General features: G+C 40.2%; 1 protein-coding gene across 1 annotated transcript in view; it reads right to left on the bottom strand.

Moving 5' to 3' along the window:
* Positions 1–12,802, bottom strand: part of LOC101167104 (sodium-driven chloride bicarbonate exchanger) — a 43,649-nt gene that overhangs the window by 29,272 nt on the left and 1,575 nt on the right. The gene's annotated exons all lie outside the window — the stretch shown is intronic.

Genomic DNA, 12,802 nt, shown 5'->3' on the forward strand with positions numbered 1-12,802 from the left:
GGAATATCCGATTTGTCTGCTTACATGGCGCACGCAAATCAAATGCACGTATCTGATTCGTATCCGATTTATTTCCACATATGAGTGAGCCCTGTATCCGATCTGAGAAAAACGGAATGCATGCGCTTTCGTCCTGCTTAAACGTTCACCGATCATTTCCGATCTGTGCCACATGAGAGGAAAAAAAATCGGAATTGGGTCACTTGAACCATGCAGTGTAAATGCGGCCTTAGACCTCTTGTTTGAGGCATAACTATAACACATGTTTATTAAAATTCAGTTCTTGTGGAGTTAGTTTTATAACATCTGAAATTATATTAAAGATTATTATTGTTACGCAAACTGTTGCAAGCAACTGATAAATGGAAGTTGTTGTTGTCATAGCTCCATCTAAGTGCTCTTTGGGAGAGGGTTTGGCGAGGTAAAAATCTAGCCAAAACTGGATCAACCACAGATAAGGGGGGGGGGGTTGTCATAAGTAACTATAGAAACCAGAGAGTGGCCTGACCGCACCTTTAGTGCATTTTATTTCCAGCCAATAATCAGGGTGAAACAGTTGGCGCTTGTGGCATTTTACTGGTGTTAAGTGCAACAACCCAATCACCAGAGGTAGAAAATGACTAAGGTCAAGCTGTGAGAAATTAACACTGCTGTATTTCAGGCAGACATGCACAGTTCAATGCTATTTGAATTTGAATGTGACGTGACAGGATGTTCTGAAAACATGATGAGGACTGAACTGTTATGTCAGGATGCTGAAAACAGAAAACTCAATCCATCCTTCATGAAAAATTGAGGTATAAAATCAGAATTGAAGTTTTTCTCCTCATGATTTTTACAAAATAAAAGCCCTCATTTCTGGCTGCCATTCTCTTCTCAGCCTCAAAAACCCAGGTTTACCCTGCCTGGTATAACAGATGAGCCAGAATTGCCTGCCTGCAGGTCCCTGCTTCTATTTATAGACCTGGGTTTCTCTACCGACCCCGACCAGCACAGGGAGCCGCATCCCAGCTCGCCAATCTGGGTTGAGATTAATCGGTTAGCCTCTACGGCAAGATAAACCCTCGTCTACCAGCGCGGGATCAGTGATGAAGGCGCAGCGCGGCGGAGAGAATTAAACCAGCCGTCGTCTCTGTGGGTCCATTGGTGATGGCGATTTCAGAGAGAGCGGGAGCACGGAGCACGTGACCGAGATTCCAGTGGAGGCGGGAAGGGAAGGGGCGGAGGAGGAGGAGGAGGAGGAGGAGAAGGATGAGACTCGTATGTAACAAGTACAGTACATGATGTCCACATTTGTTCACCTTGAAATGTTTGTGTTGTTGTTCCATTTACAGGATTTATTGCCGTGTAGGTTCACACAAACCGGTGGAAACGGGCGCAAGCAGAGATTGATATAAAGCTGGCTTAGCATGCAAAGAGCACATATTGACTTTGTACAGCACACAGTGCACTGCAGGCTGGGGTTTGACAGGATGGAGCAGAGAGGATGGATGAGGGGGAAAAGGAAGTGGAAGAGCAAAAAGGGCCTCGGGGCAGAGCCTAAATCTAGAACCAGAAAACTCAGCAATGTCAAGATGTTCTATATATTTCAAAAATCAGGTTAGATTGCTTATGAAAAAAATACCTCTTGAGTTTGCCAAAATTAAAGTTGGAACTACTTCTATTACATTGAAAAATCTGCATGGGAGAAAAAGAAAAGTAAGAAATTGCTTTATACTATTACAATTCATGGATTTTATGTCTTATAAATAAATATCAATTCCGTTTGATCAATTGATTTTTTTTAACTCAACCTTGCCGTTAGTGTAAATGCCAGAGAAAACGTGTCCAGTATCCCAATTCAACCTCAACCTCAGAATAAAAAAACAGAAAAACGGATTCAGCATTGACTTTTGTATGACTTTAATTCTCCATTCCAACAGAAATAAACTTACAAGATCAACCTCCTACAATATTGTTGATTACGTTTGGGGATTGGTTCCAAATCTAGTTTTTAAAAGACTTTTTTTTAAAAGACTGTAAAAGGCTGAAATTACAGCTCATTTCATCTATATGGAGCTTGGGTTTTTCTATTCTGGAAGATAAAGAGGAAGTGGAAATTTTGGAATTACAGTTCAACCAAAGTAAAAGGATTGCTATAGGTCTGTAATGCAAAAATCAGAGATTTTCTTTGCACAGACAGATGTGGATGCATTTTACCTGCAGTCACTGTGAAAGCTGATGAGGCTTGACAATCTTAACGTCTCATTACAAGTCATTTACAGACCCCATCCAATGAAAATGGTGTTTTTAATGGTATTTTTCTGACAGAGGACATATTTAAAGAACATTAGGCTTGAAAAAGCCTTTCTAAGTATATCTTTTTTCAAATTGTTGTGAATCAAGTGCTAAAAAAAATACTGTTGGAAATAGTTTGTAGTCGTGACATATAAGTTACTGTGTCATGCTTCAATCTCCCTACTGCGCTTCATTCTGATGTATCTGCTTGTAGACAATCCAATCTAGATTAAAAATGTACTGCAGGATAGCTCTGAAATTGCTCCCCAGGGCTGTAAGCTAGTGGTAGAGCGTGTAAACGTATGGATGCTGAGGCGGGTGGGCTTATTCCCAACAAAAGTCCTGCAGACAATTCAGAGGCAAATTTCTTATCAACTCCTGCTGCTCTGCAGAAACTATGTCCTAGAAAACAACACAAGTTTAGTTAATTTGGGCTAAAAACGGCATAATCACATTTAAAAGAACACTGGGAACAAGTTGATCAAAAGATGATCGGAGTGGGACTTTAACAGAGTTTAGTTTTCCAAAAATCATTTTTGTATGAACCTTAACAAATACCTAAAAATGTCTACAAAATAAGAAACGCAGCTTCAGGCAGTTTCAGCAGATTTTGTGCAATATCCTAATTTTATCTAATACAGCTCCTTTGTGAAAAACAACTTGACTGAAATTATATATCTAAAATATTTTAAAAAACGGTAGAAAAAAATACCTTTTTTGCTATTTGGCTAAAAAAAGATTAGCACACAAATAAAATGTTTATATGTGCTTCAGTCTTCTTAGCTCACAATGTACTTGTGTGTTGACGCTTAATTTAGCAAAGTCAAAATGCAATTTGCCATCAAATAACAGCTTGAATGTTAAAACTTTTGCGGTGTCCTCTTGTCAAAAAAATGAGCATGGAATAGCCAAAACGACAAGGCTAGCTGTAGATAGTTGCTGCGTAAATTGAAAAAAAAAACAACAACTTCTGATTATTTTTTAAACAAGGTCTGCAGAGCTCAGTCGATGCAGGATGAATGGAAGTTTTTCCTTACCGCGAGGGAGGGTCTAAGGGCAAGGATGCCCAGTTTAGCCTAGTCTGGTTAGTTTAGTTTAGCCTTTACCTTTTGAATTCTACGACTTTCTGTTCTTTATGATTTTATGCTTATTATAAATGAGGCCCATTAAGACGACTATTGTTGTAATATTGGGCTATATAAATAAAATTGAATTGAACAATATATTTTTTTCTATAATAAGGCTTATAGCAATTCTAAGAAAAAGTAACAACAGTGCAAACTGGAGCATACAATATAATAGTAAAATGACCCATCACAGGTGCCAGACTGATACTTCCCACTCGAATCCCCAGATATGAGATATTGACTACCAGGCAAGGCCTTGCACAGGTTTTTAACCGGCTAGAAAGACTAAAAATTCATCTGCTGCACAGGGGAGTCATAATATTGGTAATGACTGAGCTCAATGGAAAAAAAACCCCAAACAAAGCCACATTGATGGACTGCCTGGTGACTACAATAATGGCTTTTGTATGGTCTTCATCTTGCAGTGTAACCTTTAGAAAGTGAGGACCATAAGGTGAAGGACACACAACATTCCTTAGTCTTAAGACTACTGATGAAGTTTGGGTTTTCTGCAACTTTAACTTAATGGTTATTGTTATCCGAGGTTAATTGGGCTTAGTTGTTTATGTGATAAGACCAGCTGGTATCTTTAATCCTAAAGGTTTGAGAGTATTAGGTTGGGTTGGTTTAAGCCATAATTATCTAATTAATTCTAGCCTTCTTACATAGTTCTTTCTACAACACCAATGTTAGGGTTTTATTCCAACTACAAAAGAAACCAAATCTTGGACCTGGAATGTCAGACTCAGTTTTGACTCAGGTCAGTTTTGACCTAATTTGGAAGGTTATCATTTGCTGTGACTGAGTAGTAATTAGTCAAAAGTGAACCCTGCCTTAGTGCTCAACTGGAACAGGCACCAGCAAGCCCCACAAATTAAGAAAAAGAAGTGGATAGAACGTCATTAACGCCTTACAGTGTTGTCCAATTTACACCTCAGACAAATAGGAACTAAAAGGTGAATCTCTTAATACAAATCCAAGACGGAGACTGCATATACGGAAAAATGTATACTGTACATACATTTGATCATGTTTATACAATTACAGCAAAAAATGGGAGCACGGCACTGAGACTAAACAAGGAAATGATCTTTCCCTGTAAATGTTTGCAGACATTTTTGGAAACCCCCCAATTGCAATAATTGTTCCCACTGGTCTTAGTTGAGTAAGATCCAAATTTTTGTCAGCCTGTCCACCCATACACAAAAGTACAGAAGGTCTTGGGACCAGCCCTGTTTTTGTTTTGTCTATACAGATAGCACAATGCTATAAACCATAATTTTGCTTAGATTTCAAAATAATCCAAGTCTCTTAAACCACAGTAATGCTCCATTCACACCAGGCTCGACAGCATACGTTCAAGCAATCACTTTTAATGACAAGTCCAGGTAAACGCGCGTAAACGTGCGTTTTAGACTTCCACATTCAAAACTCTCGCAATCTACAACAATTTGTAGGAAAACTAGCGGCCATTGACGTGAAAATTGAAAATTAAACCAGTTGAATTTTGACCAATCAGGGACTTGGGTTTGGGACTGGCGTATGAATTTCAATTTACTGAAGTGTCAACCGTTTGAAAATTGACCATGGAGGAGAAATGAATAATTGTGGTTTGTGCCCTGGCGAAATTAAATGACACCAAGTCTTTTACATATCGAAAGAGAGCTCTGAAAAATCAAAAATGCCTGGAATTAGATTAGCACCAAGCCTCTTCCAACTGTAGGTAAATGCACTCGTATAGGGTCCAGTGTATATAACAGTATCTGCCAACAGCGTGCCCGATGTGAATGTAGCATCAGGCGGCTTTCACTTTGGGTCAACTGATTCATCTCAATTGGTCTCTTTGGATGGTTTGCTCTGTTTTAAGTGTGAGCTCCATATAGACAACAGAACAGAAAACAAAGCTTGGTTTGGTTTAGCAATACTGTAAACACAGAATGGCCTGCCAACAAACCACAGGATGGAAGACGACCAGGGGAGAAAGCGACACAACCTCTAGTCAACTTTTCTTTGGGTCAGCTTAACATGAAAATAAAAAGGTGAGATTCTTTTTTCATCCCCTGTCAATTTCAAGAAGGCTGATGCCGGTCACACGTATTTAAACTTAAAGTTAAAAGTCCAGTTAGTTGTCGCGTACCTAGGTGAGTGAAATGTGTTCTCCATGCATTTGATCCATACCATGGATTAGCGGTGAGCAGCAGAAACTATTTGATGGTTTAACTCTAACCGCAAGCGTGATCGTAACGTTAACCCTCTTGGGTCCGTGCGGCCAAGAAAAAAGTTCAGGGCCGACTGTGCCTGTATCGAAAATTACGTGTGAACAGACAGATTAATAAATTAATTGGATTTTGACATTTAAAATCCAATTAATTTGTTTCTTTTTTTTAATGTAACCACTCTCACCATATGATTAGAATAGTGCGTTTAAAAAGTGTATACTGCCACCTACAGAAGGGGAGGAGTAAAACTATGATATCTGTGCCGAGGCAGACTCTTATGGACAATGTGGACACTGATGAAGAATTGAGACTTTATAGAAGGGGTTGGCCCCTTGCAGCTCAATCTTCTCTTAAATTTGACTATACTTAACACTGCTGTCCACTTAATCTGCTGCCAGATGTCCCATAATGCATTGAGCACTTTCTGCACTTGTTTTACATATATTTTCACTGTTTTTGCAGGTAGTGTTTGTGCGTTTTGCAGAGTCCACTTCTTGTCCAACTCTCACACGTTGGAGTGCAGTTAAATGGGAATGCCACTGACGGAAAGTCTTACAGTGACAGCTCCGTCAGCAGTTATCCACACAAACGCACACCCCTGACACAACCGATAAACCAGGGAGACACCATCAGACTCGGATTCCGGTTGTCATAGCTCTATTGTGCCTGAAGCTTCTGTTGCACCAAAGTGTGACTGACTTTTTTGAACACTATCTTTATGACTGCAGGATTTTTTTACACTGCTTCAGTGATTTAGCGTTTTGCACTTACTGAACACAGACGTAGTTGTTGCATCTTCATACTGTTTGTTGGCACTGGTGTTTTGAACCAATACTAGTCTAAATGGCTTCTTCTTACTTATTGTTTCTCGTGTAAGTATTTGCAAGACAAGAGCAAACAGTTTATTGACACCACAAGATAGCACTAGGGTCAAGGGGATATGTTCCCTATACTGCAAAGAGACACGCAACAGGTTTTAGGTCAGTTACAAAACAAGTGTTCTCAAAAGCAGGTTCTTTAGCTTTAAAAGAGCTACCATCCCAATAGTTTCTCCAACAATCGTTCCCATTCTTTGCTGCTAGTTACCTAATCTTGTCTCTTCAGTCATTCTAGATCTGGAAAATGTTATTTTTTTCATCTCGTTTTAAATGGCTTCTACCACACTAGCAAGCACTGCTTTGGAATAAATTAAAAGTTTGAGATGTTCACCTAAAATCCAGGCTTTATGATCCAAGTTTAGTCATTAGTCATGTTATATGAACTTCACATGATATCAAGATTTAAAAAAAATAGATAAAATAAAAAGAAATATGAGACTCATTGAATATCATCTTCCTAATGTGGCGATTCACGTTTGAACTATTCACTCAACAACAGACAATGTGTTCAGGCATTGTTTCCAGACTTGTGATACCTCCTGCTTTGTTTTCTTTCCCAGACCAAACCACAAACCTGTGGATTCCAACCAGCTCCCTTCCCAAAGTTTGAGTGCACCAAAACATTTCTCACAGAGAAGGAAATATGCGACCTTATTTCTTCTGTGTTCAAGATTCTCCCCCGAGATCTGTACTTCAGCAGGGATGTAGGAATGTTTTTGTTCTACTCCGAGAAATAGGACAGGTGGTTTCCTCCAAACCAAGCCCAGAAAACTGCTGTGCAAATGGTGATTATGAGTTTAATACGGGCTGTCAGTGTAAATCTTTTTACCGTGAATCCACTTTAGTGAACTTTCAGCTCCAAACTGGAGTGAAGGGATACTTTGTAAAGACAAGAGAAGGATTATCAGAGCGCCGAGGTTGTCCCACAGCTTCTGTTGTCGTGGCTTTCATCCCCACAGATGGTGGTTGCTGTGGCGATGGCAGACGGATCAGCACCGGCAACATCACAGGAACAAATATGCAAATTAAAATATCTCTACATCCCTGTCCTCTCCGAAATGTGGGGATGGAAAGCACCAATAAATATCAAATGACTTCATAAAAGGTTTCTTTAAAATTTTAAAATAAAAGATGTGTTTTAGAGCAGAAAGTCCCTTTTCTGTCCGTCAGCCAGACCTTTCACATGAGCACTACTAGCCCTCTCTGCAGTGGGTAACCTCCATCTGCACATTTAACTACAACACTTTTAAGAATGCAATTCAACTTCTGTGCCTTGGCAAGCATTGTTCAACCTCAAAACAAGATATATTTCAACATGAAGTCCGCAGAGGAGCCTACCTGATAAGCAAACCCTTTATTTAGGTCCACTGTAAGCATGGTGTACCTCCTGTCAGGTGAGATGCCCGCTAACTCCCCTTGTTCTCACTGCAGCTGTAAAATAAGAGGCTCAGGGCTGGAGCCTCACTCAGCTTGCCCTCGTTTCCCTGGATTTGCTGGAGGAAATTCAGAGGAAAAACAGCAGAAGAAAGACACTGCCAGCTTGTCCTCAGCCGCTCGCATCAGCTGCTCTACCCATGCTGGAACGCGGAAGCAGCCCTCCTCCCAGAAGCCCAGAGACACCGGCAGGAAGAAAAAAAAGAAAACAAGAGCCGCTCCAGCTCTTCCTCTCCTGCCGACAAGCTTTCATCCAGGATGGCATCAAATGTTCCTGACAAGCGTCTATCCACCCCCCACCCCCCTTGAGAGATTAGCGCTCTGACATCACTGATGCTGCACTCTGCACGCTTTAGTCCCCCGGCTATGAGGCTGTTACCTCAGGTCATTGTGATGGCGAAGTTGCGCCGCCCTGTGACACCCGACGTCCCCGGCATGTAGGACTTGCATGCTTGTGCCTGCAGAGCCTACCTGAGCTGCAGCGGCTGCTCTGTGGCTGCAGTGCATTGTCAGCAAAAGCGGATGGAGGCGCTCCAAAGAGATCGGGAAGCGGCCGCAGATTCATCTGCTGGCAAATTGCAATAAAGCCGCCTTTGTTGTTGCCGCCATCCGACACTCAGGAGGTTCATCCAGCGTCCCTGTTGCAGTATTCTTAGCACATTTTCACTATCTAATCTAATTCTCCTGAAGGACCTTTCTCCTCATTCCACCATCTGTCTTTCACCTTCCTGCAGCTCCTCCTACCTCCGTGCCCCCCCCCCCTCACCAATGCTATAATTAACCAGAGAAAGGAGCACAGCCGGTCTAAAGGCTCCTCGCTGCAGCAGCCAGGCTTCCTGCATGACTGCAAGTTGCTCACAGTGGACTCGCCAAGTTGTGCAAAGATCTCCCACCGATCTGGAACACCACACTTTTGAGGACAGACCCCTTTGGCAACATTTTACTACTCGTCTTCCTCAGTTGCTGCAGCATATCTACAAACAGATCAATCCCGACTTATTAACTGGCAGACTGGTCCTGTCTTAAGACTAAAGAGTCACGGCTTTGGAGTCTGAGCTTTACGTCAAATTTAAGCTTAAACCACTAAAAATAGCCAGACTCTTGCCACCTAAAGGCTGTTTCTAAGAAAGATATCTTATGGGGTGTGAAACAGCAGCAGACCCTTTTTCTCAGAGTCCTATATAAGGCGTTCTTGTAGCTCATTTCCGCCAAAGCTTCAAACTGTTAATCGGGTCAATGTTTTGTAAAAGGCAGGATGGAGGCAGTAAAGCAAAAGAAATACCAATCTACTGGTAGGGCTCAGTTGAAACAATGGATTGTTTTGAGGAACCGCATGTACAAAAACTACCACTTTGGTGAAAATGGTGGTTTTGGTTGTTTGCTTTGAACATAAGTGATCTTTTCATCTATTTTCAGATTGGGACTTTGAATTTTCGATGGTGGAGCAAGTCTTTCCTTTTGAAGGTGTTACTGTTGGTTTGCACAATAGGATAAGGATGCAGACTTGTACCGCGTGAGTGTGACACCATCCACAGATAACGGGTCATTTCCAGCTCCAAGGAAATTAAATCCTACGGACGCCGCCATGTTTGGAGACACACAACATCAGTAAGCATCGGTCAGATAGAGTCTGAGTTATCGCTTTGATGGCAACCAGTCTCGCCAATCAGGAGTGAGCTTGTTTAAAGGCCACACCCCTATTACTTGAAAGCGGACTCGGGAGAATTTGCCAAACGTTTTGACAATCGACATACTACGACATACTACGACAACTAGATTGAGGCATCTGATTGGTCAGTTTATTTCTTTATTTCTTGTTTTAGTACCATTTCTTAGAATTTGTGTAAATTTCAAAAATTACGGCTTCAAGGCTGCAGTAGAAAACAACTCTTGCCTCAACCCTCAAGGAGATTTCTTAAGGAATTTGAAGTCACATTTTATTCATCACATACTGAGATATTATTTCTCAAAATTAATCATGAATTTCTTTTTAAAAAGGCGCTTCTGAAAGATCATTGTATGCTTTTTAGGCTTTGGTACTTATGGTTTTTCTTTTTTATTCGTCTACTAAAAATGTACATATACAATATTTCAGGGTATTTCTCTAATTGGGAGCTATGTGAACACTAAAAAAATCCACTAAATTTCATTTAAAAATGTCTTGGTTTAGTTCAGTGTAGTATGATTATGCCAAAATGAGATATTAAAAAATTGACAAGGGAGTTTAAGTTACATGATTAATGTTTACATCTAAACAGTTTTTTTTAAATCCATTTTCCGTGTCCCTGTATTTTATAAACTTGTTAGTGATAACCACCAAACTGCCTTAAATAATTCATTTGTGTAGTTTCTTGCCTATAGACTCAGTTAAAATGAGCAACAAGTAACTTTGGCCGTGCAGAAGCCTGCATTTGCAATATTTATCAAGTCTAGAGTAACGGGAGAGGAGACTTGTAAGAGGAAATCACAGTTTGACCAGTGGCATACACTTGTCCTCAGCCTGGCTCTCAGCCATCGGTTGCATAAGCAACATTTTGTCAAACACGCGTCCATGCTCGTCTCCACAGTTTGACTCGGAAGCCTGCCGACGCCGTCACCCTACGATCCCCTCGAAGCCACCGCACACGCTGAAATTTTCAGCTTCTGTGAATTCTCATCGTTGATTTAAGTCGGACTGTTTTGGTTTGCAGTTGGTTGATGACAGTGGGACCAGCGGTGATAGAATCCAGGACATCTGCTGAGCAAGCTGGAGATTTCAAAGTCGCCAGACGCAGAGGTCGCAGACGCAGATGCACATCAAAGATTGCAGTGAAGCACGTCTTTAAAAAGCTTATTTATGTTGAAATGCCTTCTATTTTACATTTATTTTACCTAATTGCTCCATAAAAAGATAATAGATAAAGTGTTGAAAAGTACATTTCGTTTAACTTAAACTAAAGACATTTAGCCAAAATAAAAGTAAATATGAATTAAATAAATATGGATACTGATTAATTAGCATTAAACTGGGATCAAATACAATCATTTAGTATAGCAGCTAAAAAGCTTTTCCGTCTGTTGTAATTCACAATGTAGCCACTAGGTGTCCCTTAATGTCAGAATGCCTTCAATCTGAAATAACTAAATAAAAACATGTATCCGAAAAAACCTTGAAGTTTGTAAAGTGACTGATTAAATGAAATTCCTCACACAGATGATTCTACAAGTTGATAAAAATATTTTTTGGTGTTGATCCAATCTAGTGAACTCCACGTCTACACATAAATCCGATGATGTGGATGTATTTACAAAGTAAAGCGTACTTGTCCAATACCTCAACTGCCTTTAGTGATTAGCAAAAGCGGCAGCAATGCAATTCCTCAGCATTGACATAAAAAACACAACATCGAAAAAATGTTCAGAGATGGATTAAATTTGCATTTAAAGTCCCACTTCAACCATCTTTTGATCTATTTTTTTGGCATGGAGCAAAACCCGCCCCTTCTTCCCTTCACCATTGCTTAGAGCTCGGAGCGGGGAGTTTGTGGTCCGCCAAGCACGTTGTCCACATCACAAATCACACTGAATTTTTTTGTCTGCTCCTTATTCTCAACTGTTTTAATAAAGAAATACCGGTACTCCAAAATGTACATTTAGGCTTAATTTTATTCATAGATGTCCTCCATCATCAGAAAAATGCCACAAGAATATATTAAAAACACCAAACACAGCTTTACTTTTTCTTAAAACGCTAACATCGAACCATATGGAAAGAAGCATATTTATTGCGGCAAAAGGATAACTTCAACCCAGAGCATGCTTTTGCGCCATGCAGGTCGAACTGAAATATGGACTTTTTCCTGCAGCAAGTAAAGACAAAACATACAAAATGCAGCACAATTAACATGTGAGATGTAAAAAGTAACTCCTAATTTTATGCTGCATGTCTAATAATAAAACTTTTCTCTTCCCTGAACTCATAAATCATAGATTTTGTCCTGACAGGGCCGCTCTATATTGGAAAAAAAGAAAAAGTCTTAAGCTACAACACGCAGCCCTCTGTATACGCATTCAAGTGGTCATTATCAGGGAAAAGTCGATGTAAATGCATATGAACACGCGTATTGGGCTTCCGTGTTCAAAACTAGCATTTATGGAGCCCGTGACCTGACATGGGTAAAATACCTATTAATTCCTTCCCACAAATTATAATTCCTTCCCACGTAGAGGAAATATTGTGTTCCCAAAAAATAATAAATTCGTGGGAACAAATTCATTATTTAGAATAATTATTTTGTTCCAAAAAAAATGAAATTTCGTTCCCACGAAATAATATTGAGTTACCACGAAGAGGAAATATTGCGTTCCCACGCCATATTTGGGAACAAAATGATACATTTGTGGGAACAAATTAATTATTTCGTTATTTCGAATGATCATTCTGTTCCAAAAAAAATCAGTTCCCCCGAAATAATAATTTACGTGATAAGTCATTCATAAACAATCAGCCACATAAACAAGCAATATTTGGATTTACAAGTATGATATATCACTGAAATATTAATTCGTTGGATTGAATTATTTTCGTGGGGACGCATTCATTATTTTTTTACCCATGTCAGGTCACGGGCTCCGTAAGCGTTTATGCGTAGCTACGCACGTTTTTACCACTCATGGCACTGAACGCGCATTGAAAGCTAAACCAGATCGAACTTTGACCAATCAGGGACTCTGATTTGGTAGTGACATATAGGTGGCGTCCCTTTGAAATCATGGTAGTGCCAACTGCTTGAAAGGAGCCTGCTGGTTTGCGGCGCCTTCCATCTGTGAAACCAGGGTTCGAATCTGGGCTGCTCCCTATTCCCTTCTCTGCTTCTGTGCCGGTCCC

The sequence above is a fragment of the Oryzias latipes genome, chromosome 2, assembly GCF_002234675.1.
Source record: "Oryzias latipes chromosome 2, ASM223467v1".
Lineage (NCBI taxonomy): Eukaryota > Metazoa > Chordata > Actinopteri > Beloniformes > Adrianichthyidae > Oryzias > Oryzias latipes.